We start from the raw sequence: 25,072 nt of genomic DNA on the forward strand, positions 1-25,072 counted from the left end.
TTGCGATGTGCAAACCGTTCACTTCAATATTTAATTGTTCAGCAAACGGCTCGGAAAAGTATTTTAACTTTATTTATTTAAGGTGGCACAAAAGCAGAGGAAAGCTTTCCGGCTCCGTATTAATTGAACAATCATCTTACATAATAATAATTTTAAAAAGTCCTTAAATAATTTATGCTGAATATTTAGCTCAGATTTGTTAACTTTATTAAATACCATATCAATAACAAAATACTCTCTTTGGGGGTATTATTAATGAGGCTTAAAGAGCTGTCAAGATGCCAGGTGGGGATGAGGGCCCTGCAAGAAGGGGGAGGTGGGGAAGAAACCAAATGCCAATGTCAGGGGCCCACGTCCAGCTTTCCCTCCCCCACCCACTCCACTGATTGAACGAGGGGCCCGGGTCATTCAGGGTGAAGGCGCTCACCTCCTGCTTTGCCAGCGAGTGCAGCCCTGGCCACTCTCTCCCTTTTGTTCGAACCCCTGGCAGCTCGTGGCGGCGAGAATGGGACGGCGCGGCGGCGCGCGTGCGCAGTCGGGAGATTCCTGGCGCAGGCCGTTTGACCTCATCCCGGGAGCAGGAGGGGACCGGGATCAGTTTCTCCGGCTGCGGGGAGAGACGGAGCAGCGAGGGGGGAGGGGGAGGGGGAGGGGGGGGTGGGGGAGACAGGAGGCTGCGAGTCGGAGCTGCTAAGGTCGAGGTGAGTGGTCTGGTGGCGGTGTGGGAGATGTGGGCCACCTGGTGCTGCGGCTGCGGCTGCGGCGGCCTCTCTACACCAGGGCCCGGCCCCCCGGCTCAACCAGATGCCGGGTCTCGAATGATTGTCAGCGGGAAACCGGGGGTGCCGTCTCTCGCCCCGGCCTGCCAGCCAGCGAGGAAGTTGAGTGGAAAGGTGCAGCTCTGCGTTAAGGAACAAAAGGAATACGGCGGCAGCAGGCATTTGCCCATAAAAGTACAACTTACTTTATGTTTACCTTTCCCTCAAATTTAATTCTGAAGTCGTCTTGATCTTTGTAATATACTTTTGGAAAATAATACTAAGTCCAATTGCAATAAAAAGACCATTTACGTTGTATTTCAGATCTAAGTAGTGCCAGGGTTGTCAGAAATGCCTGTTTTATACCCAGTCTTCATGGTAACCATTTAATACAGCTCCTAGTTCTCGATTTATGCTAAGTTCTTGGCTGTTTCACAGTTGTCAGAAAGCCTGAGGAAGTGCTTCAAGATGTTGGATATTGAACCCCATTACTTGGATCCATGAGCACTTAAAATTTGAACCTAATTTAAGACAGCAAGCATTGGATGAGCAGTTATTGTCCGGTGAAAGATAGGAGAGAAATGGAAGAATCAAGTGGAGCTGAGAATGTCAGAGGCAAGTGGACTAAAGTGGGAGTTCACAGGTGAATGTTGATAGATTTTTGGTGGCAAAGATAGAAGTCAGAAGCAGTTTCAAATGAAAAAGAATGGATTGCCAGTAACTGTAAAGGATTCTCTAGAAAATTTGTTACTTGAAGATCATTGAAAGTATTGCAAAAAGTATTCCAATATTCAGTAGGAGAATTTTGCACTTAAAAAGTTGAGCTAATTGGTAAGCGATTGAGAGCAATGTCATTTTTAACAGTTTGAAGATGAGGCCTGACGATTTTATATCAATGTGGGTGACTGCTACAATTCTTGAAGCCTTTGCATGCTTTATGATGAATTGTAACTTTATTTATCCATAAGCTTTTGTGGGCAAAAGTCAGTGAAATACAGAAGTCGTTGCTATTCCTGTCTAGATGTATTGTGTGTTATTGAAATCAATTGGGTAAATACTAATGAGCGAAGCACTTCTAAAAGTAATATTTTACAATTCAGAAATATTTTATGGCTAGATTAATGATTTAACTTTTTTTATGCTGTATCCAGGTTTTCTTGTTGAGAGTATTTGGACTGATTTTATGCATATTTTCCATCGTATATTTCTCTCTTTCTATAGATTGAAACATCTAAAGGATATACATAAAATTATTTTACTCATAGACTGAAGTTCCAGGGCTGTCATTGTTCTTCTTGGTGAGGGAAAAACACAAATTTTCAACTACTATAAATGATTCTTGAAAAAATTTGCTACTTAAATCTAAATAAGTAATTGAAAGTATTGCATCCAAAAGTTAATCATTTATAAATCTGTATTTTAGGTCATGATATTGTATGCACTTGTTCCTTTGAAGTTTAATTCTGTTTTGTTAAAAGAACTGGATGCCATGTTGTTAACTTGCTTTAAAATTGGGTAACAGAATCTTGTATCGAGAAATGTTTTATTTTTTTTAAAAGGACTATAAAATGGGTTTGGTAACCAATTATTATTCAAAACAATATACAAGTTTTTTAAACAAAAAGGACTTATATTTACATGTCAGATTTTTGAGTATATTATTAATGATGTGCCCAATGAAACGTCAAGGCAAAATAATATCTGACTAAATCTCTTTTTAAAGTATCTTGCATGAATAGGAATACATGAAAATAGTTGTTTAATTCAAGTAAAATCACATTAATGATATCATTTTATTAGTCAAATACCTTATTACAGTTTTGCTAAAGGAGACAGAATTTGAAATTATTATATTCTCAGTGTTTATATGAAGACACTTGAGTTTTCAGTTTTCTCTCCTTGGGTTGTGAACTGAACTGTTGCATATTTGACAAGAGTTGTTGTGACCTGATGTTATTTCTTACAGATGAACTAGAGTGAACTACTAGAAAACATATAACATTCCGTTTATAGAAATCAATAAGAGCCTAAACGCGTGACTTGGCTTCTGTTTTGCTTTTGTTGTGAGCCAGAGAAATTTGATTGAAAGGAAACCCACCTGGTAAATTTCCAAATCCTGAAGGATGTCAGATATGCCATCTGACTTTGTTTTTGTCATGCTCTTAATTGGTAGTTCAAAGGACAGTTAAATGGTTTCAAGGAAAACACTTGCCAAAATGAATTTATGATTGTTGTTATTTTTCAACTAGTACTGGATATTTTTATGACTTTTTGGATATGGCTCCATTTTCTAATCATAAGTTTATCTTGGATAGTGTGCAGCAGTTAGGAGCCATTTTGTTTTTATTTCAAGTTCTGTATTAGAATATTTTTTGATTGTTTACTGTATAGTTTTTGGCAGCTTTTGGATGGAATTGAGTGTGGGTTTTTTCATTGCCGTTGTAAGGAATGCCATGATGGCTGAGACAGACAAGCAAATATTGTTGCACCTTCAGACAATTGTTTGTTTTTATACCTTGATGAGGAAAAGTCATAACCAAAAATTGGAATTTTATCAACAGCTAAACAAAAAGTAGGCAGTTTCTTGAAAATGACTGGAGAGCAGTACACAGACAGCCAATCTGTTTGCTCATAGTTTTGCTATTATCTGATTCCACTTGCATTGAATTCGCCCATCGTTATTGAATTCGCCCATCGTTATTGAATGAAGATCTACCGGGACCCATGCCTGAAGAGGGCGCACAAAATCAGTGAACCGTGTGGACTCGAAAGGCCAACATGGCCTGTTTCCGCTCCGTAAATGGTTATAAGAATAATCCATTCATTTTGACTTGAATCTAAAATTTCTCTTGACGAATTTTTCTAATTTATTGGATTGCGCTGTGAGTATTCCAGTCTTTTTACTCAATGTGCTCCAAATTTGTGGGCTAATTTTCAGTCATGTGGTTGTATCCAGTAGCAGAGAAAAATATTTCAAAAGTTCCATTCATTTGGAAACTATTTTATTTTCTGTCTGAACGAAATCTATTTATATTCAGCAGCAGAGTTAAACTGGATGTGACCCCCGTAACTAACTTGTTTCTGAAAATGCATCTCCAGCTACCTTGACGTAGGGCTCAGGCCCAAAACTTCAATAATATTTCATTACCTCTTATGGATTCTGCGATTCCGGCTGAGTTCCTCCAGCATTTCTGTGTTTTGACTAGAATCAGCGTGTCTCCAGACTTTCATGTTTTACTTCAAAATATTTTGCTCCCTGCTTTCCCTGTCCTGGATAATTGTGGCCAAATGATTGCAACTGCCAAGGGCAGACCTTGCCGAGATTGCAAGGTTCACTTAATTTTTATTATTTCATTTTATACTGAAACCAGTCTTCTGGATGCTTTTGGTATAATAAATGAGTAATGGACGAAAATGAGTATGAAGAGAAAGAAATTAAAGAGAAAAAGGGGAAGGGTGGTCCAGTGTTTGAATGTTGTATACCTCTTCAGAATCTGGTTTATTGTCATGAACATGTCGTGAAATACATTGTTACAGGCAGTAATATTGTGCAGAATGAGGTGCAAAATTACTATAAATTACAATTCTGTAAATACAAGATATTTAAAAAGTGCAAAAAAAAAAGAAAATTTGAGATTGTGTCCATAGGTTCATTATCTGTTCAGAAATCTGATGGTGAAGGGCAAGAAGCGCTGTTTGTAATGTTGAGTACATTCAGGCTCTTGTACCTCCTTCCTGATGGGAGCAGTAAGAAAAGGGTCCTGGGAGGTGAGGGTCTTTGATGATTCAAGCTGATTTCTTGAGCCACTGCTTAATGGAGTGAAGACTAATGCCTATGATGTCCCTGGCTGAGTTTACAATCCTCTAGCCTTTTCCTGTTCTATGCCTTGGCACCTCCATAGATATTTTGCTGACAGACCAAATTTCCTCAAACTCCTAATGAAATACCGTATAGCCCCAGGCATGCCTTTTTCAAGATTGCATCGACATGATAGCCCCAGGATAGGTCTTTCAGAGTCTTCATTGCACATATGCCCAAGAGGTTAAATGGAAACACCGACACCTGCAGTTCTCATTTAAGTTGCATGATATTCTCACTTAAAATGCCCCCAATTAATCATTGTTCCTGGATCAAAATTCTGGAGTATGTTAATGGAATCAGAATTTATTGTCGTGCACAAGTCACAAAATTTGTTGTTTTGCCCCCACAAAAACTGCAGCCTTTCAAGAAGGTAGTTCCTCTTGAGGGGACATAGGAATGAAGATTAATTGCTAGCAACACCCCCATCCCTTGCACAAATGGGGGTGGAAAAATATCAAGTACAATTAAAATATAAAGATTAATAACTAAAGAAAACACAAGTATTATTGGATTTGCATAACTACTTGGTTTTAGTATCTGATGTAGAAAAAAATATTACTGAGGGATTCCATCCCTGGGGGTTGTGAAGAAAGTAAGAGCAGTTATAGTTTAAGGATTTGGACTAGTTTTGAGAATAGTGTAAAGCTCTCCATTCTGTTCTTAGAAATTAGTGTCCTGCTATTTCTAAAACCTCTCAAAACAGTTTGTTTTAATTTCCAGAGTCAATCTTGGTTGAAAGTAATCCAGCATTATTATTGACACAGGGAAGTGATGTGGATATTTAACTTTTTCTGTTTTTACCTTGGCTTACAGTCTGGAAAGAAATGGCACCTAAATTGTAAACAAAGGATTATAAAGCTCCATCACAGCAGAAAATAATTATTTTTCTTATAATTTGAATGCTTTGGTAAATACTTAACAGATCATGTTGATTGAAAAATTATCCTATAAGCATATTTTCAATCTTTGCAAGGTGATTTTTTTTTTGAAGTGTAATTTGAATGACATTCTATTTGCTTTATAAATCCTGAATTAATGTACCCACTGAAGCATATTTTATGTAATTGTGTAATAAGACTGCAATAATGGTCTGCAATCTATCTGGCAATTTTCCTGAAGTATTTTTGGTAAACTGTATCATATTTCCCTTTAAACTTGTAGAGTATCTTTGGAACTGTACTGCAGTTTTCGGTTCGTTCATCCATGATTTTCCTGCATCCATTTTAATTGATAGGAAACTGGGCTGACAAGCACATAGTGAAAAATATCTATCGTGGAGTCTTATGAACTTTTTTTTCATGGTATGTTTCTCCAGTGGTTCAAAGTGCAAGTTTGGTTTTGAACCTCAATTGAGCAATGTCTCAGCAATGTCTTGTAAGTAGTATTTTATAAATGGATCCACAGAACCCGATTTTTTTTTTCCAAAATCTTCCTTTTTCTTCTTGGTCATTGATTCACTGAAGTTGATTAAAGGAAAAGACTAGGGATTGAAAAACTTACTCATGATTAATTTAATGCATTGTTTAAGGTCAAATCCATTTAAAGAACCAAGTTTTTCATGAGGAGAGCTTGCTTGTAGAGATTGCTCATAAGCCCCTGAGCTAAATCAAAGCAGAGTTTGACTTGAATCACATTACTCAAAGTAGTTAGAAAGTCCTGTTCTGAAAAAAGCAAACCGCTGCTTTGATGCGATCCAAATCCATGCACTGTGGTTCTAATTCCACATCATCAGAGCCATTTTAAAGCCAGCCTTGTGAAGCTTAGGTGTACTTGAATTGCAATTTAAAATAAATAATTTAGTATTGGTTGGATTACATTTCAAATATTCTATGGCTGTGGTTTAATATGTTACAGATGTTGACAGAAGTATGGTCCTAGTTTCAAATATATTTATTGGGAAGTGTCATCCCAGTTTTTTTTCCAAAAGTGGTCTGAATATAAGAGACCGGCTGCAAAATTCAAGTTGATGGATGTAATAGTGTCAGTTGTGTGACTTTGAGATGCCAAACCTCATTGAGGTACTGACGTGTTTGGTAATTTTTATTTGTTTTATTTTCCCCACAATTAAATCTACAATTCAGTTGTTAGCATTTGTTAGATACAAAATTTAGGTTAACAAAACCTAGAGAAAATAACAAAGTAGCCCAAGATCGTTGTTCAGTAAAGTTACACATAAATTTTGTGAAAAACATGTGATGCTGAGTACAAAATTGGTCTTTTTTTTCCCCTTGTTTTGTTTTGTAGCATCATAGAATATTACAGCACAGAAACAGGCCCTTCTAGTGTGTGCCAATCTATTTTTCTGCCTAGTTCCACTGACCTGAACACAGTCCATATACCTCCCATCCATGTACTGTCCAAAGTCTTCTTGAATGTTAAAATTGAGTCCACAATCACCACTTCACCTGGCAGCTCATTTCACAGTCCCACCATTCTGCATGAAGAAGTTCCCACTAACGTTCCCGCTCAACTTTTCCGCCTTCACCTTTGACCCATTTCCTCTGGTTTTTATCTCATCTATCCTTAGTGGAAAAAGCCTACCTACAATTACTCTATACCCCTCATAATTTTAAATACCTCTATCAAACCTCCCCTCATTCTTCCATGTTCCAGGGAATAAAGTCTTAACCTGTTTAATCTTTCCCTATAACTCAATTCCGGAAGTCCAGGCAACATCCTAGTAAATCTTCTCGGCACCCTCTCAATCTTTGATATCTTTCCTGTAGTTAGGTGACCAAAGCTGCATACAGTACTCCAAATTTGGCCTCAGCAATGTCTTGAACAACTTTATATTTACATCCTAACTCCTATACTCAATACTTTGATTTATAAAGGCCTATATTCCAAAATCTCACTTTACCACCCTATCCACCTGTGACATCACTTAAAGAGAACTATGTATCTATATTCATAGATCCCTCTGTTCTACCACAATCCTCAGTGCCCCACCATTTACAATGTATGCTTCTGATGTAACTTATCCATTTAAATAACCAGCTCCATGGTCCAGAGAAATATTCTTGTTTTTCATAGTACAGTGCAATGTTTATGGTATGAATGACAAACATGACTTTCTTGGTTTGTTCTTCAAAATGCAACACCTCACACTTGTCTGCATTAAATTCCATCTGCTATTTTTCCAGCTGGTCCTGATAAAGCTTTCCTCCCTGTCCACAACACCCCCAATCTTCGTGCCATCCGCAAATTTGCTGATCCAATTTACCACATTATTGTCCAGAACATTGATATAGATGACAAACAACAATGGTCCCAGCACCAATCCCTGAGATACACCCCTTGTTACAGGCCTCCAGAATGTGAACCAATCATCCATGACCACTCTATATCTTCTCCCGTTTCGCCAATGTTGAATCCAGTTTACTAGCTCACCATGAATATAGCGCACCTGTACCTTCCTAACTAACCTCTCATGTGGGACTTTGTCAAAGACCTTACTAAAGTCCATGCAGATAACATCCACAGCATTCCTTTATCAACATTCCTGGTAACTTCCTCGATTGCTTCAACATGATATTACCATGCACAAAAGCCATGTTGACTATACCTAACGAGTCCTTGGCTATCCAAATATTTGTATATCTGATCACTTGGAACACCTTCAAATAATTTACCTACTACTGTACTGACATCAGGCTCACTGGCCTGTAATTTCCCCGGTCACATTTAGAGCCTTTTTTAAACAAGGGAACAGCATGAGTTACCTGCCAATCCTTTGGCATCACAACTGTAAAATTTCTATGTCTCCCTCAAGAACCGAGTAAATACCTTGTCTGGCCTTAAGTCTACAAGCACTTCCTCCTCTTTAATCTATATGGTTTCCATGACCTCGCTGCTTGTTTTCCTAACATCCATTAATCCTGTGCCATTTTCCTGGGTAGATACTGATGCAAAAACCCCATCTCTTTTGGCTCAATACATTGCCAACCACTGTTCTTCAAGGGGACCAATTTTGTCCTTGACTATCTTTTTGCTCTTAATATACCTGTAGAAACCCTTGTGATTTTCCTTCACATTGTCTGCCAGAGCAACCTCATGTCTTTCAATCTTCTTGATTTATTTCTTTGTTTTCTTGTATTTTTTATACTCCTCAAGTACCTTATTTCCTCTGTGTTGCCTATACCCCCTGTTATATACCTCTTCTAAACTGGATCCCCAATGTCCCTCAAAAACCAAGGTTCCCTATACCAGTTGACTTTGCCTTTAATCCTGACAGGAACATACAAATTGTGTATTCTCAAAATTTTACTTTTGCAGGTGTTCCATTTATCTCACACATCCTTGCCAGAAAACCACTTATCCTAATCCACAAATTCTAAATCCTTTCTCATTTCCTCAGAATTGGCCTTTCTCCAATCTAGAAACTCAACCCGAGGCCCAGACTTCTCCATAATTAACTTGAAACTAATGGCATTATGATCACTGGACCAAAAATGTTCCATTACACATACTTCTGTCAACAGTCCTGTTTCGTTCTCTAATAAGAAATCCAGTATTGCACTCTCTCTAGTTGATAGGTCAATATATTGATATTGAAAACTTTCCTGAACACTTGACAAACTCCAAGCCATCCAACCATTTTATGGTATGGGAGTCCCAATCAATAATTTAAAAAGTTAAACAATCGCAACCTTACAGATTTGCTCCTGCAATTCTTGCTGACTAGTGGCAGTCTATAATAAATACAACCCCATGAGTGTGGTCATACCTTTCCTGTTCATCAGTTTCACCCATATAGCCTCAGTAGACGAGCCCTCTGGTCTGTCCTGCCTGAGCAGAGCTGTGATATTTTCCTTGATGTGGAATGCCACTACTCCTCCCCCTTTCATTCCCCTCTTTCTATCGTGTCTGACACAATGGAAGCCTGGAACATTTAGTTGTTAGTCCTGCCCCTCCTTCAACCAAGTTTCACTAATACCAAATGTCATAATTCCATGAGCCAATCCACAGTCTCAGCTTGTCTGCCTTCCCTACAATACTCCTTGCATTGAAATAGATGCACGTGAGAAAATTTCCACCACGTGCTGCCTTTTGACTTGGAACATAACATGCAATTTTTTACATCACCTTTTCCCTCCACCACTCCCCTATCTACTCTGGCACCGTGATTCCAATTCCCCAGTATATCTAATTTAACTGCCTCGGAGCAGCACCAGCAAACTTTCCTGCAGGGATATTAGTCCCTCTCCAGTACAGATGCAAACTGTCCTGTCAGAACAGGTCCCACCTTCCCTGAAAGAGACCCCAATGATCCAGAAACCTGAAGCTCTCCCTCTTGCACCATGTTAAGATGCATTATAATTCTTTTTCTAACCTCATTAGCAAGTGAAATGGGTAGCGATCCTGAATCACAATCCTGGAGGTCCTGACCAACTTAGTGCCTAACTCCCTGAATTCTCTTTACAGGACCCCATTGCCCTTTCCATGTCATTGATCCCAACATGGATCATGGTGTTTTGCTGCTCACCCTCCTTCCTGAGAATCCCATGAACTCGATCTGGGTATCTCAGACCCTGGCACCATGGAGGCAACATACCATCTGGGATTCAGTCTTTTCCATAGAGCCTCATATCTGTTCCTCTAAACGTGAAAACCCATATCACAGCAGCTTGTCTCTTCTCATCCCTTCACTTCTTAGCCACAGGACCAGAGACCCGATCACAGTCTTGTCCCTGGTAGGCCACTCCCCCCCCCACCCCCACCTCCCCAAACAGTATCCAAAATGTATCCTTGTTATTTGGGGACCAATCCTAGTCTGGGACAGGGATTTATTAGCTTATCTGATTTAGAATAAACTATCTTTTGAGGAATGACAGTTAACATATGCCAGGTGTACAGAGTAGGTAGATGAAAATATCAATGTCTCCTCTCAAGTTTGCATAGTTCAGTGATTCTCTGGCTATTGCAAGAGCTATTTAAAATGATGGGTAGTTACATAACAGTAGATCATGATCTTTGCATGGCTAACAGTTGTTTTGGCACTCTGGTGAACTTCATAATAAATGTTTGCCTTGGATGACTTTTGCATTATCTTTGGTATCTGGCAACAACCTATCAATGCTGATTCCATGAAATCTCAGGGCATTGGATCAAGCGTGGGCTAGGGAGCATCCTCCTGATTGCCACCTACTGATATTTTCTCAGATTATGAATCAGCACTCTTCCATCATGAGCAGCAGTTTCCAATTTTAAAAAAGTAAAACCATTGCATTAACTCTCATGACTTTAGTACACTACAAAGAAAGCTTTGTATCGTTACTACAACTGTGTTGTTTTCACATAGAAGATATCCTCGAACTTGTGTGGCAGCACGGTCATACAAACTTGTACGATATCATACTAGACTCTGAACAGCTTGTATCTGAGTTCCCATAAGTGCTGTGGCCCATCAATAGCAGCAAAAATGTGCATTACCACAATCTCTACCCTGTGGGCAACTATCGTTTTGTTGTTCCAACCAAGCCAGCAAATCTACTCTAATTCAATTGAAGAAGGGCCAGGAATACAAACATTATTTGCTAAGCTAGTAAAGCCACACTCAATCTAACTTGTTTGAAAACAACAAAAGCATCATGAAGCCAGCAGAGCTGAGAGTTCTCACAAACAACATATCTGCTGAGGGTTTCAGTCCTGCCACCTTTATTCATAAACTGGGGCAAATAATTAAACATCCCATCTTAAGGGATATGGGAGCATAAAGCACAAGAGCTGGAAGCAGGGTTGAACCATGTACAACCACATTTGGCCAGAAGATGCAAGAGGATATTTGAGCACACTTTCCTCCTGCGATTTCGACAGTACTTGAGATCATGGAACTGCTGACGACACTGGATAAAATGAAGATTATGGGACCAGACAATTTCCTGAATGCATTGTTCCAGGCTTCTTGTGCCATTTTCTATTTTGGATAGTTGTTGCCAATCTGTGTCTTGTTTGCAAAAAGCAGCACAAATCCAACACTTGAGTGGCAATATCCTGTTCATAAATGCCCAGTTTGACTTTTGCCAGGACCAGTCAAATCCAGGCCCCATCAGTCTGTCCAAACATGGATGACCAAAATGCTGCATTCCAGAAATTAGGTGAATGTATCAAGACAGCATGTTAAGAGTGTGGCATCAAGGAGTCCTGGTAAAACTATGATTAATGGACCAAGAATAAAACACTTCAAAGATTGGACGGGAGAGGTCTGGAGGGTTATGGAATGGGTGCAGGTCAGTGGAACTAGCAAAATTATGGTTTGGCGTAGACTAGAGGGCTGTTTTCTGTGCTGTAGTGTTCTATGGAGTTTGACTTAATACAAATAAAAAACTATTATAGACCACTGATCATAAACAGGCTCTTTGGCCCACAATGCTGTGCCAACATAATAATTAACTGCTTAGAATTGTGTAACCCTCCATATTTTTCAGTTCTATGCACCTACCTAATAATCACTTCGAAGATCCAATTGTAACTGCCTTCACCATCATTGCTGGCAGTGCATTCCATGCATCCACCACTCTGTATGAAGAACTTGCCACTTGCATCTGCTCTATACTTATTCCCAAGCACCTTAAAACTATGCACCTTGCACTTTGGTTAAACTCCATCTGCCACTTCTCAGCCCAGCTTTACATCCTTCAAATATCCCTTTTGAATCTCTGAAAACCCTCCACAACACCACCCACTTTCATGTCATCCACAAATTTACTAACCCACCCTTCCATTTCCTTATCTAGATCATTTATAAAAATCACAGAGGAGGGATCTCAGACCCCTCCTCTGTGGAACATCACTAAACACCAACCTCCATACAGAAGATAAACCATCTCCAACCATCCTTGGCTTTCTGTGGCTTTCTCTATCCATATTTATTGTCCAGTACATGCATGACATCAACTACAACCCTGAGATTCTTTCTTCTGCAGGCAAGTGCAAAAAAAAATGGACTCAACATGCACATATAAAGAAGTGTAAATAAACTGTGCAATACAGAGATAGGGGAAAAAAATCAATAAAGTTCAAAAGTAGAAATCTTTAAGTAAGTTCCTGATTGAGTTTGTTGTTCAGGAGTCTGATGGTGAGAGGTAGCAGCTGTTCCTGAACCTGGTGGTGAGAGTCTTGTGGGTTCTACACCTTTTTCCTCATGGTAACAGCGAGAACAGAGCACGTACTGGGTAGTGTGGATCCTTGATGATTGCTGCTGCGCCTCAATGGCAACATTCCCTGAAGATGCCCACAAAGCAAAGCCTCCTTGGATTCTATGCCTCCTGAATGAGCCTTGCATTGGTAACCTTATTAAATGGCTTTCTAAAACTACATCCTGTACCTTCATAAATGTTCTTTGTTACATCCTCAAAGAACTCAATCATGCTCGGTAGACTCAACCTTTCCCAGATTAAGCTGTGATGTATGTTCCTAATCAGATCATGCCTCTCTAACTGTTTGCAATTCATGTCTCTCAAGATCTTCTCCAACAGCTTATTGGTCTATAATTTCCTGGATTATCTCTACTCCCTCTCTTGAATAGAGGAACAACATTTGCAACTCTCTAATCCTCTGGCACTTCTGTCCTCAACTGACAATGTGAAGATCATCTTCTCCCTTATTTCCCATGTTAGAATCAGAATTTGTCATGAACATGTCACAAAATTCATTGTTTTGTGGCAGCATTTATAGGTGCAAAATTGCTATAAATTATATTTCAAAACACATAAACAGATTAGTACCAAAGAGTGCGCAGTCTCTGGTTCATTGTTCATTCAGAAATCCAATGGCAGAGGAGAAGCTGTTTCTGTATCACTGGGAGAATTTCTCCTGTTCCTCCTCCTGGTAGCAGTAAGAAGAGGACATGGCCTGGGTGCTGAGTGCCCCTGAGGATAGAGGGTGCTTTCCTGAGTCACCGTCACCACCCCCCCCCCCCCCCCCCCCCGCCACCGCCTGTAGATGTCCTTAATGGAGTGAAGGCTGAAACCCATGATGATGCTACCTGAGTTCACAATGTCTTTTCCTTTCCTGTTGATTGTTACCTCCATAATCAGACAGCGATGAAACCAGTCAGAATGCTTTCCATGGTAAACCTGTAGAAACTTGCAAAAGTCTGTGGTGATATTGCCTTCTTCGTGATTGCATTGACATCCTCAGGAGACATCATCAGAGATGTTGACATCCAGGATCTTGGTTTTTAACCCTTTCCACTGCTGACCCCCTCAATGAAGACTGGTTTGCATTCTCCTGAATTTCCCCCTCCTGAAATCCAATGTTCCTTCATTTTGCTAACATTGAGTGCAAGGTTGTTGTTGTGACATCACTCAACTACCTGATCTCTCTCACTCTTGCATGCTTCCTCATTGCCATCTGTGATTCTGCAGATGACTGTGGTGTCATCTAGAAATTTGTAGAGGCATTTGAATTGTGCTCAGCCACACAGTCAGGGTGTAGAACGAGAAGAGCAGTGGGCTGAACACGCATCCTTGAGGTGCACCTGTTTTGATTGTCAGTGAGGATGGAATGCATATTCACACTGACTGGTCTTCCAATGAGGAAGTCAAGGTTCCAATTGCAGAGGGAAGTAGAGGGGCTGACCAATGATAGTATTGAAAGCTGAGCTGTAGTCGATGAAAAGTCGCTTGATGTATGTGTTGCTGTTGTTCAGGGGTGGTCTTGGGCTGATTGGAGAGAGAGTGAGAATGCATTTGCTGTGGAGTGATTGTGGTGGTAGGCAAATTGCAGTGAGTCCAGATCTTGGATATGAGTTGAATCTGGCCAGACAAAGCATTTCAGCACAGTAGATGTGAATGCTACCATAGCCTTTGGTAAATTTCATCTGTTCCTGGAAACTTGTCTGACATCATGCTTTTCAAAAGCTCCAACACATCCTCTTTCTTAATGTCAACATATTCTAGCACCTCAGTCTGCTGAAGTTATCCTTACAATTGCCAAGGCCCTTTTCTCTGGTGAATACTGTGGTCATTAAAGATCTAGCAACCTAGCTACATGGATCATAAGAAGCCCATTTATCTTGAGCTGCTACATTGATGACCGACCTTCTGTTATTGTTAGAAGTGGAATCATTCTGCACTAATGATTTATATTTGTAACTCCTCAGATAATGAAGCAGTCCACATGCCGTACAGCAAGACTTTGATAACCTTCAGACATGGGGTTATTAGTGATGGAAAACATTGGTTTAAAGCAAAAAAATGCAAGTAACATTCATGCTACAAATTGTCAGACAATGATCATCTCTAACAGAGTCTTAACAACCTACATTTAATATTCAAAGAGGCTACTGTCACTTGATCCTCTGTCAACAGGTGGGGGGTGATCATCATTGACCAGACATTTTGTGACAATGAGCAAGTCATAAGATGGATGTTCTGCCACAAGTTACTGGTCATAATTAAAGAACATTAACCTGATTCACCACTGGAAGCACTAAGGATCATTCACTGAATGCAATGCAGATCTTTGTTCAGATTACTCCAACAGAACCAAAAGCCGATCTCTACCATTAAGGAGGAGGCCAACCTTCAGCCAACCATCCACGCCATTATCTTGTCTTGGAAATGAATCACTATTCTTTCATTACTTGATCTAATGAAAGTATCGTGCAGGTCATTATTGTACCAACATCAGAAGGGCAAAAGCAGTGTAAGAAGATGGTTTTCAGTCATGTGAACAGCAATTTGTATTGGACAATAAATACAGGCCTTGCAAACAAATGTCATATCCTGGGAAAGTTGATAAATAATATCAGAATTTATTGTCATGAACAAGTCGTGATATTCGGTGTTTTGCAGCAGCGTCAAAGTGTAAACATTCATATTAGAACCATCTTACAACATTACTATCTAAATAAAAATAATAGTGCACAAAAAGTAAGGCAGTGTCTTTGATTCATTGATTATTTTCGTCTTTAGGGTCCTGTACCTTTTTCCCCAATGGTAGCAGAGTGAAGTGGGGTATTTGAGGATAGAAGCTGCTTCATGTAGACGTCCTTGATGAAGTGAAGTCTGGTGCCTGTGATATTGCAGGCTGAGTTAACACCCCTTTGGAGTTTATTTTTGGCCTGAGAGTTGGCACCTCCATACCAGGCAGTGATGCAACCAGCCAGAAAGCTCTCCATGGTTCACCTGTAGAGTCTTCGGTGACATACTGTATCTCCTCAGATACCTCACAAAATATAGCCGCTGACGAGCCTTGTTTGTGATTGCATCAAAATGAAGGCTTCTGGACAGATCCTCAGATGTTGGCACGCAGGAATTTGAAGTTCTTGACCCTCTCCACTACTGAGCCCTTTTTGAGGACTGGGTCATATTCTTCTGATTTCCTTCTGAAGTCCACAGTCATCTCCTTAGTTTTGCTGACATTGAGTGCAAGCCTGTTGTTACACCATTCAACAAGCTAATCTATCTCCCTCATTGCTATTTGTGATTCTGCCAACAAATGAAAACTGGCAACCTGTGCTGCATATCCCACCAAGTAAAAATCCTGCCTCTTTTGATATCTTTTTTTCTAAAGAGCCAGAAAATGAATTGACATAAATAATTGACTCGCTTCATTTTCCAAGTACAAATTTTGCTTTCAAAGGTTAGTTGCAATTTATTAATCAATCTATTTCCTTGCTTAGTATTCTGTCAAGGATAGCCTGTTCCTGTGTAGGCTTTTAAATGTACTAGTCTAAACAAAACTTGTATACCCTCCAAGAATTCATCCTTCACAATTTTGTTGCTGATATGATTTGAGCAGTCTATATGTAGAATAAAATCACCCATGATTCCTGTGGTTTCGTTATTGAATGCATCTCTAATCTCCTATTCCTCAAGCACAACTCTCACTAATGTTCTTTTTCTAAGCTGGGGGTTCTCAGACTTGATTTTCTAAATCGGTGGTTCTCAACCTTTTTTGCCCTAGACCTCAGTTTAATTTTTCAAAAAAAGTACACCCCATCATTAGTGGAAAAAAGAATTTACTTCAAGTGTGTTTCAATGCAGTTAAAAGACACTGGAACACATATTTCATATTCAACTACTACAATATGTCAACCATCTCAAATACGCATTCAACAACTGTCGTCACTTCAGTGGTAACATTGCCCCAGATGTTGGCTGCAGATTTTTTTGATTTGAGGGACTAATTTTGTTAGTTTCAACATTAAATCTCCACGTTTTATAAAATTTCCTGTCAATTTCTCTTAGCTTGTAGCAAATCACTAACAGCACTGAAGCCACATTCTACTAAATAAGGCGATGGAAAATGAATCCGTACTTCCCTTGCTAAAGTAGTCGAGTTTGGGTATTTCTTTTCAATCTTGTTAGACAGCAACATCATGGTTCCTTTCACTTTGAACAGAGTTTTCACAGATTCATTATGTTGCAACTCTGAAAACTCCTCTTGGTATTGCACTGGAACTTCAGATGAATCCATCAGCAATGGCTGAGTTAACCAAGAAGTAAAATCTATTGCCTTTAAAGCACAAAATCTATAATTGAAGTTGGTAACCAACATTTTCAAATGGTCAACAATGACGGTTGTAACAGCATTAATTACCTCACACTTATTCAACCAATAGAATTGACTGAAATTTCTTGCAGAGATATTCCTTTAGCATAATTCTAGAAATGTCATAAATACAAATATCTTTATTTTTGCATCAACGAGCGCCATATTTGCTACTTGAAATTGCTTGTTCAATGTAGTTAGTTTCTCAAAAATGTCTATCAAGTAGGCCACATAAGTTTTGCCATCTGTTGTTAACAAGAGCTTCATTTGAGGTTTCAAAAAACTCACTGAGTAGATCAAACATTTCCATAAACTTTTGAAGCAGTTTCCTTTTGACAACCACCTTACTTCAGTATGAAGCAATAATCTCACATGTTTTACATTTTTATCGACACAAAATTGCTTAAACATACATTTGGTATTAGCTTTAATGGCATTGATACACTTGATCACAGAATGCAGTATCTAGTGTAGAACAGGGGAAACTTTCTTGACTTCTAATTTTTCTCAGTGGATAACACAATTCACAACCAACATGTTTGGATTTTCATCCTTCATTAATTTTGAACATCCTGTTTTGTTAACTCATCATAGCAGATGCACCAAAAGATGCAGCAAAAGATTGTTTCCTTCTGGTATTTCATTTTCATCCAAATAATCATTCAGCTTGCTGTAGCTATCAACTGCAGTAGTGGTTGTTTCTAATAGCCACTAGCAAGTGATCCCAGGAATTAACCACCAATTGGCCTTTAAAGTGCCAAGTGTGAAAGCAAATTCAGTTCAACAATGGCATCAGGTGACGACGCCAGGGATTGACGGCCTTAACTCCTGGTACTTCTGCAGATGCTGGTGTTGCAATCGGGCAAGTGGGTAATTGCATTGTGGGAATGAAATGACCCAAGCTTTTGCGTGAGTAAAGGAACATGAAGGAAGAAAAGATTAAAATGAAGGTATGGTGGGCAAGTCGCAGCGGGAGAGAGAGGGAAAATAAATAGCAATAGCGGACAATTTTTAAACAGTGTGGGAAAGTTGGTAGCGCTATAGCACACAATTTATAAAGACCATGAGGTCAAAGCAATGGCGGACCTTACTTACCAGAATGCCTTGAGGCAGAGAGACCCCTCTATAAATACTCTGTTTCTGCAGGCGGTCATACATCCCTTTCTCTACCACATGGAATTCTGGGAGGGCAGGTCCGCCATTGCTTTTCCCCCCACGGAGTTTATAAATTGTATGCAATAGTGCTACCAACTTTCCCGTGCTAGATAAATTGTGAGCTATTGCGCTACCAACTTTCCCACCGTTTGAAAATTGTCTGCTATTGCTATTGACTGCTGGCACTTTACCATGGTCCATTATAAAGGTGTATATACAACGAGCTGAAAGGCTCATACTGTGCTGTACATAAAGCTTAATCATATAATTAGGCATGATTAATTTTGTTCAAATGTAAGATCATAATACATTGATCAGGATTTAGGGTAGGTCCACCATTGCTCGATGTGTCATGAAGTCAACAGTAGAAGGTAGAACAGTCCTAACCCTGTGGATGGCTCTTTGCAAGTGTGAAAGTGTTCACTTTCCCAGTTAGGAGTGGTCCAGCGTGAAAAGCCAAACCCCCATTCCTATCCTGGGAGACTGAACAGCCAATTTAGTGGGATGCAAGTGTGAAAGGGGCCAATGATTCACAAAATAATATTTTTTCTTGAAAAACTTCCTGATCAATATATCTCACGTATGCCAATAACAGAGCCTCGCTGTTCTGTACAGTAGTTTCATCTATTTGTATTGAGCACTTTTTGTGATTTCATCTTATCAATGAGATGTTTTTCAACACCTCGATCCATGTCATCTATTCAGTTGCAGACAGTACTATTCTTCAATGGCATTGCTCGGACATCTTTGTTTTTCAAAAGATGACAATGATATTGTGGGTTTTATCAGTTCCTCTCCATTTAAAAAAAAATTAAAAATTATTTATTGATCAAAATAAATAATACAATCAAAATACAAATAGATATATAATGTTTATCCTCTATAATTCCCCCTCTATGCTACCCCAAAAGAAAAAAGAAAAGGATAGAAGAGGAGATCAACTCGTATAACAATCATCAACTATTGCCCTGGTTTGGTGCAACCCCACCAACCGTGGGGAAAAAATCTATTACAAATTCAAACCCATATATCTCATATATGGGCTGCAAACTTTAACAAAAAATGAATAATTATTATGTAAATTATGTTATCTTTTCCAATGGAATACAAGACCTAATTTCCAAAGGCCACCGTTGAATCAGTCTCATTTTTCCAAATAATTGCCAAACATTTTCTTGCCATAGCTAATGCCAATCTCAAAAGAACAATTTGAAACATCTAATTTTAATTCCAAACTCAATTTTTTTAATATAATCCAATAAAAATACCATAGGATCAAGTGAAATTTTAAATTTAAAAACTTCTAAAAGTTCCTTAATTCTATTCCACGTAACCAAGTAGAATGCAAAAAAGAACCAACTTGCTTATGACACCTAAAACACAAATCAGAAGAAATCAACTCCTGAGAAGTTAAGGAAATATAAGTTTAATATAACTGATGTATAAAATTATAAATGGACCAATCTATAAGGTTCCACATGGAAGATTGGTGAGGAAGGTTCAGGCACTAGGGATTAATGTTGAGATAGTCAGATGGTTTCAACGGTGGCTAGAAGATAGGCACCAGAGAGTCATGGTGGATAACTATCAGGAAGAAGTCTAGTGACGAGCGGTGTGCCTCAGGGATCGGTGTTGGATCCCTTGTTGTTCATCATTTACATTGATGATATGGAAGATGGATTGGTAAATTGGATGAGTAACTATGCGAATGATACAAAAATAGGGGGAGTTGTGGATAGTGAGGATGGTTTTAGGCGATTGCAGAATGATTTGGACTACTTAGAAGAGTGGGCTGAAAGGTGGCAGATGAAGTGCTTCATTTTGGGAAGAATAATCAAAATAGGACATATGCAGTGAAGGGGAGGGCATTGAGGAATACAGAGGAACAGAGAGATCTTGGAATAATGGTTCATCATTCTTTGAAATTGGATTCTCATGTAGATAGAATGGTGAAGAAGACTTTTGGTATGCTGGCCTTTATAAATCAAAGCATAGAATATAGGAGCTGCGAGGTAATGTCGAGACTGTTCAAGGCATTGGTGAGGCCAAGTTTGGAATATTGTGTGCAATTCTGGTCTCCAAATTATAGAAAGGATATCAATAAGGTAGAGAGGGTGCAGAGAAGATTTACTAAAATGCTGCCAGGATTGCAGTATCTAGAATACAAAGAAAGATTGATTAGACTGGGTCTTTATTCATTGGAACATAGAAGGTTGAGGGAGGATTTGATAGAGGTATATAAAATTATGAGGGGATAGATAGAGTAGATATGAATAGGCCCTTCCCCTTGAGGGTAGGTGAGATTGGAACCAGGAGTCATAAGTTAAGGGTTCGGTGGCAAAACTTTAGAAGTCACATAAGAGGAAGTTTCTTCACTCAGAGTGTTGGCTGAGTGGAATGACCTTCCGGAAGAGGTGGTTGCAGCAGGGCCAATTTTGTCATTTAAGAGCAGGTTGGATGAGTGCATGGATGTGAGAGAATTGGAGGTTTATGGACAGGCAGCAGGTAGGTGGGACTAGTGGAGTTTACTTAAATTGGTGCGGACGAGAGGGGCCGAGATGGCCTGTTTCCGTACTGTAATTGTTATACATCTTACATTTACTAATTTAGTCAGGCTATCCTCATATATAGTCATCCAATCATCCAGAGAAATAGATATAGACAATTCTTTTTCCCCATTTGAACTTAGATTTATAAATATCTGGCTTAAGCATTTTATGCTGTAATAAGGCATTCATCTCAGATATAAATCCTTTCTTACACCCTTCGGTAAGTAAACTTTCAAATTTAGACTGCCTAGAGTAAGGCTCTGACCTGATGATCAGTAAACAGTGTATTTGAAGAAATTCCATATTTCTCCTTCATTCTTTGAAATGAAATAAAATACCCAGCTTCATAACAATCCTCTATCAACTTAATATCTTTCTGTTCCCACATTTTCAAAAGCTGATTATTTAATGAAAAAGAAAAAAGCTTATTCTGAAACAAAGGAGTTTTAGCCAAAATTTTACCTTTTGGTACCTAAAATTTCATTCTTCTTAATCCATAATTCCATTAAATATTTCAACGCTGGTAACTTATAACTCTGTAAAAGATGAGGATTCTATTTATAAATAAAGTGATCCATTCTCTTATTAATCTGAGGCAATTCAGTCTTATCCCGAACCAGAAGTTTATCCACTACAAAGATTCTATTAATAAATTTTAATTGCACAGATTCATAATAATTCTGAAAATGAGGAAGTTGCAGTCCTCCTAAAGCATATTTCCAAGTCAATTTCTGCAACGAAACCCTTGCCATTTTACCTTTCCATAGAAAAGTCCTCACCAAAACATTAAAATCTTTAAAGAATTGTTAGGGAATTCAACATGGAATAGACTGAAAAAGGTATTGTATATGGGGAAAGATATTAATTTTCACACAATTTACTCATCCTATGAACGTTATTGGTAAATCTTTACACCAATTTAAATCATATTTAATCTTAGACAATGAAGATAAATAATTCAATTCATATAAATGATTATAATTATCATCTATTATAATTCCTAAATACTTAATTCAATCAGACCACTTAAATTTTGCAATATGTTTACAAGATGACTAGTCCACATATGCCAAAGGCATTATTTCACTCTTATCCCAAATAATCTTATAAACCTGATAATTCGCCATATTGTTCCAGTCTTGCATGCAAATTCCCCAAAGATTGCATAGGCTGCCTTTAAATATATCAGACCATCATCAGCAAATAAATATATTTTATACTCCTCTGCATTCACCTTAATATTACCATCTTGTCTAATCAACTGAGCCAAAAATTCAATAACCAATGTAAATAGAGCTGGTGACAAAGGACAACCCTGTCTAGTCGATCTAGATAATACAAACAAAGAAGATACCTATCCATTTGTCACAACTCTAGCCGATGGATTTTTATATAAAGCCTTAACCCAGCCAATAAAAAGAGCCCCAAATTTAAGCTTTTCCAACACTTTAAACAAAAAACTCCATCCCACTCTATCAAAGGCCTTTTCAGCATCTAAAGTAACTACCATATGTTGGCCGGATTGTCCCCAAGATGTATTAATTGGAGAAATCAACTTCACAATATTATCTGCTGAATACTGATTTTTATATAAAGCCCGCTTGATCTACATGAATCAAATCCAGTAAATATTTAGCTAGTCTATTGGCTAGAATCTTTACAACAATTTTATATCCACATTTCATAAAGAAATAGGTCTCTTAGATCCCACTTTTAATGGGTCCCTATCCTTCTTAGGAATAACAGTAATAAGCGCTCTGGAAAAAGAATCCAGAAAAGAACCAATCTCCGTCGCCTATTTCAAAACATCCATCAATATAGGAATTAACACATCCTGAAATTCTTTATAAAACTCAGAGGTAAAACCATCCTCTCCTGGAGATTTCCCACCAGGCATTAACTGTAATGTTTCCTTCACCTCCACAACAGTAAAAGAAGCATCTAAGTCTTTAATCTCTGTGTCCCTTAGAGACACTAAAACCAATTCAGACAAAAAGGTGTTGATTTTATCATTATCTTCCAATGCTTCAGAAGTATACCATTTCTTATAAAATAAATGAAATTCATCATTAATTTCCTGAGCTTTATAAGTAATCATCAAGTCACATTTAAAAGGATTTATTGTCCTAGAAGCCTGTTCAGTCTTTAATTGCCATGCTAACGCTTTATGGGCTCTTTCACCCAACTCATAATAACATTGTTTAGTCCTCTGCAGTAACTTCTCAAATTTATAAGTCTGTAATGAATTATATCACAATTTCAAATTAGTTAAACAAACTTTTTTTTAGTTTCTGTAGCATCCCGCTGTAATTCTTTTTCCAAGAGATAGATAGTTCCCATTTGTATGATTCTTCCCATGTTTTGCTATCAGCAGATAAATTTCATAGCTAGCTTCAAGGGTACGATTCAGGGCTGTAGTTTGCGCAGCGAATAATGAAGTGATTTAAAAAAAAATCTATTTTCAAACTTCTCTTTCAGTGATTTTAAAATATTTCAATTTTGAATTGACATGAGCTTCAAGACAGCCTGCTTTCATTGATTCATTTGTCAAAGACTGTGGACGTAATAGGAAGAAACATGCATGTTCATTGGGTACAGCAGGTATAAACCCAAACTTCAAGTACTCCACTAAATATTGACAAACCTTTTGCTTCCTTGGTCTGCTCATTTTGAATATACAACATCGCGAGCTCCTTTAAGCAGATTAATCAATATTTTATTATGTCTTAGAATTGAAAAATGTAATAAAAGTAATGATTGAATCAAAGGAAGAATACTGACCCTATAAAAAAAGTGGGGGGAAAAAAAACTCTAGCATGTTTTCTGACATTTTTCTTGCAGAGAGTGCATCAAAATTGCGCTAGCCTCGTGCTTTACTTTCTGGGGTTCCTGTTTTTTTCTGATTTTTGGCATCCCCCTCAGGCTGCCACCTGTGCCCCCCCCAAATCAATATGCTAGCGCACAAAGATACATACAGAGACAGGCCTCATTCACTACCGAACTGAAAAAGTAGAGGTGGATGGAAGGAGACATAATTGTTGAGGTAATGTTAACCAAGGATAACAACAGTTAAAATAAGAGACAATGGAGAAACAACAGAGAAAAACCAGAAGAGCAAAAACATGTTATAAAAATAAAAAGAACGAACGAGGTGATTTTGCTTGGAAATTATTACAATTGTGTTGTACTGACAGTGTTGACAAGCCACATCTTTCACACCAACATAACAAGTTTATTTTTTTCAAACTAACTTTTTAATTATTTCCCAAAATATTCCTATGCCCCACCTTGATAATCTATGCATTACAGATATATACAATAAAAAACCAAAACCAAAATACATGTTTATATACAAAGAAGAATCAACACATTATCACAATTATCAAATTGTGCATTATTGTTTATACATACAAAATTACACATTGTGCTGATCTTTTTTAAAAAAAATATAGGAAACAGAAAAAATAAGAGAAAAAGGAAAAAAGACCCCCAAAGGAAAAGGAAAATAAAACATTAATTACAGACAAATGAAACATTACATGATTCATCCAGAGCTTAATTCCCCCCTTAAGGGATAAATGTCTTGACATAGACATCTCTAAGGATACTGGAGATAGTGGTATTGGAGGCCGGAGGGGGCATCATCAAAGGTTAACCCCCATTTATCTTAAATATGGGTTCCATATTCTTAAAAAAATGTAACAGTTTCTGAGGTTGTAAGTAATCTGCTCCAGGGGAACACAACTATACATTTCTGACTTCTAGCGGGTCAGAATCAGTTGTTAAATCAGATTTCCAATTAATAGCTATGCATTTTCTGACCACCACTAAAGCAAGTTTAACAAATTTCAATTGATATTTTGACAGCCTCATTTTAGGTCTCGTATCTGCTAATTTCCCTAATAAAAAAAATTCTGGGACCTGAGGGTATCAAATTCTGGTAATGTATTCTAGGAGACTCCCCAAATGTTCCCACCTTATGGTATGACCAGGTTGAATGCAAAAAGATTTGACTGCATCGAAAGCATAAATTGGATAATTTAGATTTCAATTTATTTAATTTTTGTGGGGTAAGGTAGATGCAAAAAATTATATTGCACCAGCCTACTCTTTGCATTAATTGTATTGCTCATGCTGTCCAGGCTAGACCAGCAAAATGGATAAATTTCTATACCTAAACCTGATTCCCATCTCTCTCTTGACTTATCTACCTCTTGTTTAGGTGCTTCCGCCTGAAGTAGGAAATA

The 25,072-nt window shown here is 38.2% G+C and overlaps 1 protein-coding gene across 5 annotated transcripts in view; it reads left to right on the forward strand.

Annotated features, from left to right (window-relative positions):
- Window positions 1-619: 619 nt before the first annotated feature.
- The window catches only part of nck2b (NCK adaptor protein 2b), a 129,991-nt gene continuing 105,538 nt past the window's right edge, over window positions 620-25,072 (forward strand). For 2 of the 5 annotated variants that reach the window (XM_069891129.1, XM_069891127.1), the window contains exons 1-2: window positions 657-701; window positions 1,980-2,056. The gene's annotated coding sequence lies outside the window, so the exon portion shown is untranslated. The other 3 variants (XM_069891128.1, XM_069891130.1, XM_069891131.1) reach the window with 3 other exon arrangements.

Source organism: Narcine bancroftii, chromosome 7 (assembly GCF_036971445.1).
Source record: "Narcine bancroftii isolate sNarBan1 chromosome 7, sNarBan1.hap1, whole genome shotgun sequence".
Lineage (NCBI taxonomy): Eukaryota > Metazoa > Chordata > Chondrichthyes > Torpediniformes > Narcinidae > Narcine > Narcine bancroftii.